General features: G+C 44.2%; 1 pseudogene; it reads left to right on the top strand.

Moving 5' to 3' along the window:
- The first annotated feature begins 3365 nt into the window (after positions 1-3365).
- Positions 3366-4651, top strand: LOC136405504 (bifunctional methylenetetrahydrofolate dehydrogenase/cyclohydrolase, mitochondrial pseudogene; annotated as a pseudogene).
- Positions 4652-5088: the final 437 nt, after the last annotated feature.

The following is a 5088-nucleotide window of genomic DNA, read 5'->3' as shown; positions in this document are numbered from 1 at the left end:
ACCTAACCTAGAGCCCCAGAGCCTAGAAGAGGTGCCCAGACAGCATTTAGCTATGAAAAGAGTCAGGTTTCTGTCTGCGAGAAAGAGACAAAGCTCTCAGAGACACAGGCTCTGTCTTAAAGGGCCAGTGAAAAAAAAAATCTCCACTTACCCAGGGCTCTGGAGGGGGAGAGCTGAGAGGACAGGAGTTGTATGAGGAGACTGTAAAGTTGGAGGCCCAGGGAGAGACACTGTGGGGGATGGCCACCGGAACCCCTGTGCTGAGTCATTTTCTAGTACTGCAGTCGCCATCTTTCTTAGGTGGAACAATTCCCTCTGAGTGGCATCAGCCTGGGGAAAAGCAGCTGCTCCGCCCCCGAGAGTCTGTCCTACCCCAATCATGGAGACAGATTGTTTTGAGAGGCCAGAAAGCAGCGGGCACGTCAGTGACTCAGTTTTCTGGTGTTGAGACCAAAGCTCTCCCCCCATACTCTGTCATATCTATGACTGGTGTTTCTACCTCACAGGAGACAGAGTTGAAACTGTCTGGAGAATGGGCAGACCACATTTCTGTGACTCAGAGGCAACAACCACCAGGCTCCTGAGGCTACCCCCTACTGAGGTCTGTAAAAAAGGTCTGGACAGACTAACACCTGGAGCCAAGAGGTGGAGCCACACCCACCATCCTTCCTGATCCCTGAATTGCCAAAGGATCTAGACTCTAGCAGAAGTTTTTTTTTTATTATTAATTTTAATGAGGTGACATTGATCAATCAGGGTACATAGGTTCAGAAAAAACATCTCCAGGTTAAAAAACAACAACATTTCCAGGTTATTTTGACGTTTGATTATGTTGCATACCCATCACCCAAAGTCAAATTGTCTTCCTTCACCTTCTATCTAGTTTTCTTTGTGCCCCTCCCTTCCCCCATCCCTCTCCCCCCACCCCTTGGTAACCACCACGCTCTTGTCCATGTCCCTGAGTCTCATTTGTATGTCTCACTTATGTACGGAATCATATAGTTCTTAGTTTTTTCTGATTTATTTATTTCACTCAGTATAATGTTGTCAGGGTTCATTCACGTTGTAAATGATCCGATGCAGTGGATGAGGTGGGAATGTAAAGTAGTATAACCATTATGGAAAAAAGTATGGTGGTTCCTCTAGCAGAGGTTTTTTTAGTGGCTGAATCCAACAAGCAGCCAGCAGAGGCTAAAGGAGGCGGAACTCAGGGAAACTTGGCCATTTGAACACACCTCCCCTCAGGCCCAGTGTGGGTAAAAGGCAGCCTAGGAGTGCATCTTGGTATTTCCATGTACACCTGGGCCCAGCAGAGGCAGCCACAAACTCTTAATTGCTTGTAGCTCCAAGAAGGTAGATGAAGGCCAGTCATGGGCATTGTCTTCCACTAATCTGCACCAGGTTCCTGCCAGGGAGGCCCAGGGCTGGCACATCTAGGGACCAGCCACAGAAAGCATCAGTTCAGGACCTAATACCCTTGCTAGAGTGGTATCCTAAAAAAGGGCTCCTCACACCTGGCCCAGCTGAGGCAAGTTCCACTCTCTGTGATCAGCACCGCAAAGCAGCTCGTGTGCATTGGATAGGGTGAAACTTCACAGTCAGACAGCCTGGGCAGTGGATATTTTGTCGTTCTAGGCTAGATTCCATAGGGGGGAGGGAGAGAGGTTTGGAGCATGAACATTTAACGTGTGGGTCCCTATGAATCTCTTGTTGGACTAGGTCAAAGGGCTTAGCCACCTTTGGGAGGGGCACAGTCAGCCCCAGAAGAGGACTTTCTCAGTCTTTCTCCCTGAGAACAGGGTCTCACCAGCAGAAAGAACTGAATGTGACTGTTGGCCACATTTGGTCTGAACTTGCTGCTCACCTTGTTGAGGAGAAATAAAATTTGAGTAGCCAGCAGTGGCTGAGGGATCAAGCTCTGAAGTAGGGGCCACATTCCCCATACTGAGCTCCTGACCAAGAGATCCCTGAAGTATAGGGTCCCACAAACATTGTATTTACAACTTCAGCTGCCCTAACCCACCAAGCATGCAACCTGTAGAGGGGTTGGTTGGGTGAGGCCAATCTGAGCCCACACTAGAGTTTTACTACAGAAGACTCTGTGGGAAGACCAGGCAGCTGCAAGAGGAAGAGGAGTAGCTGAAAAGTTGAGACAAATCTTAAAAACTTGGGGCTCTTACAGAGCTGTTGTCATCTCTAAGCAGAGGAAGCTAATCCTTAACAAAGGTTGGCTTCTCCCACACTACCAAGGCACAGAAAACTCAGACACAAATGGCAAAAACTGCAGTAGCTGCAGCCTGGTAGCCCACAGTGGGTTACAAAAAACAGCTGACACCAATCCAAGAAAAACTAGAGCCAACACTACTGGTAGTAGGTGGCATACAGCACCAACCCTAGACTCAACTACCTATACAAGCAGCACATCCAAAGTTGGAGTCTAGCAGGCACCAGACACCGTGGAGAATAAATACGTAAAACATGAGAGACATTGCACAGTGTGTAATACATATGACCAAGGTTGACCCTTAGAACTAGCTAGCCTGAAGGGATAACCATATACACGAAAGGACCAATACTCACATACAACAAAAGGAAAAATAGTACCCTCAAGAAGCATTCCTAGAACAAAGAAAACAAGTGGCCTGGAGGATGGTACCACTGAGTTCATCTTCTTCATAAAGACCACACAAAAATTTCAAAGTCAGACAGTGCTACCTAATATACAGACAAAATGGGCAGACAAAGAAATGTGACCTAAATGAATCAACAAGAGAAATCCCTAGAAAAAGAAATGAATGAGATAGAAGTAACCAAACTACCAGATACAGAGTTTAAAACAATAATTTTTAGGATGCTCAAGGATCTTAGAGCAACAATAGATGGACATAATGAGCACCTAAATAAAGAGATAGAAAGCACTAAAAAGGACATTAAAATCATAAAAAAGAAACAGACATAAATGACAAATACAATATCAGAAAGGAAGACTGCACTAGAAGGAATCAACAGCAGTCTTGATGAAGCAAAGGATCAAATCAACAATTTAGAGGACAAGATAAACGGAAGCAGAGCAGCAAAAAAAAAAAGAGGCTCAAAAAGTCTGAGGAAAATTTAAGAGAACTCTGTGACAAAATGAAGAGAAACAAACATCCGCATTATAGGGGTTCCTGAAGGAGAAGAGAATGAACAAAAGATAGAAAACTTGTTTCACGAACTCATAGCTGAAAACTTTCCTAAGGTAATGAAGGGAAAAGTCACACAAGTTCAAGAAGCACAGAGAGTTCCATTAAAGAGGAACTCAAGGAGGCCTACACCAAGACATATTATAATTAAAGTGCCAAAGTTGATCTACAATGGTGCAGGCCATGGCTTCCTCTTTCCTCATGTCCATGTTTGCCACCCTGCTTCTCTGGCCTGCACAGCACCACTGCTTCCGACATCATCCCCTCCACTTCTCGGCAGTTCGAAATGAAGCTGTTGTCATTACTGGAAGGAAGCTTGCCCAGCAGACCAAGGAGGAAGTGCGGCAGGAGGTAGAAGAATGGGTGGCTTCGGGCAACAAACGGCCATACCTGAGTGTGGTTCTGGTTGGCGAGAATCCTGCAAGTCACTCCTATGTCCTCAACAAAACCAGGGCCACTGCAGATGTGGGAATCAACAGTGAGACAATTGTGAAACCAGCTTCAATTTCAGAGGAAGAATTGTTGAATTTAATCAATAAACTAAATAATGATAATAATGTAGATGGCCTCCTTGTTCAGCTGCCTCTTCCAGAGCACATTGATGAGAGAAAGATCTGCAATGCTGTTTCTCCAGACAAGGATGTTGACGGCTTCCACGTAATTAATGTGGGGTGAATGTGTTTGGACCAGTATTCCATGTTACCAGCTACCCCATGGGGCGTGTGGGAAATAATTCAGCGAACTGGCATCACGACCCTAGGGAAGAATGTGGTTGTAGCTGGAAGGTCAAAAAATGTTGGAATGCCCATTGCAATGTTACTACACACAGACAGGGCACATGAACGTCCTGGAGGTGATGCCACTGTTACAATATCTCATCGGTACACTCCCAAGGAGCAGCTGAAGAAACACACAATTCTTGCAGACATTGTGATCTCTGCTGCAGGCATCCCAAATTTGATCACAGCAGATATGATCAAGGAAGGAGCAGCTATCATTGATGTGGGAATAAATAGAATTCAGGATCCTATCACTGCCAAACTCAAGTTGGTTGGAGATGTGGATTTTGAAGGCGTCCAGAAGAAAGCCAGTTATATCACTCCAGTCCCTGGGGGTGTTGGGCCCATGACAGTAGCAATGCTCATGAAGAATACCATTATTGCTGCAAAAACAGTGTTGAGGCTTGAAGAGTGAGAAGTCTTGAAGTCTAAAGAGCTTGGAGTGGCAACTAATTAATATGTCTTTATCATGAATAGTACTCCAGGTCAGTTCAAGAGGCAAAACAGGCCAATAGAAATGCAATATTTTTATTTATTCTACTGAATTGGTTTTAAATGATGCTTTGTAATTATTGAGAGCTTAGATAGTGGGTTTTAGGGCACATAACTCTGTAGTATCTCACCAGGGAGCACCCCATTATCATGCTGGGTCATGTGACCTAGCCATAAGTGAAGCCATAAACCTAGTGATTACCATGGGAACATTGTCACATTGAAAATGGCTGCTTAACTTTGTCAGAACACTTCAGCTACAATTTACCTTTTCTAGGATTGCATTTCCCAAGTGCTACTCCAATAAAAGTTGCTACTCACTTTAGGTTCCAACCTTTTGAGTTCAACTGGTCAAACCAAAGGAAAAATGTTTCTAGAGAAAATTAGGGTAAAGGTTAAAAGGAAGAAGTACTAGTAATTGAGTAGAAAAATTTACCCTAATTTTATACATACTGACTGATAACCAGAAAAAAAGCTGCACATAAATAGCATCCTGTCATTTTATATCTTAGTCATTGGGGAAATGTCTGCGGTTGTTCCATGTGCTGTTAGCCCTGTTTTATGTGTGTTACCATTCATGAGGTCTCCCCATTTTAGTTTTCTGGGATAAAAAGGCTTATTTTATAAATAATTCA

The sequence above is a fragment of the Saccopteryx leptura genome, chromosome 5 (assembly GCF_036850995.1).
Source record: "Saccopteryx leptura isolate mSacLep1 chromosome 5, mSacLep1_pri_phased_curated, whole genome shotgun sequence".
Lineage (NCBI taxonomy): Eukaryota > Metazoa > Chordata > Mammalia > Chiroptera > Emballonuridae > Saccopteryx > Saccopteryx leptura.
The sequence above is the reverse complement of the archived record's forward strand: the minus strand, read 5'-3'. Positions and strand labels throughout refer to the sequence as shown.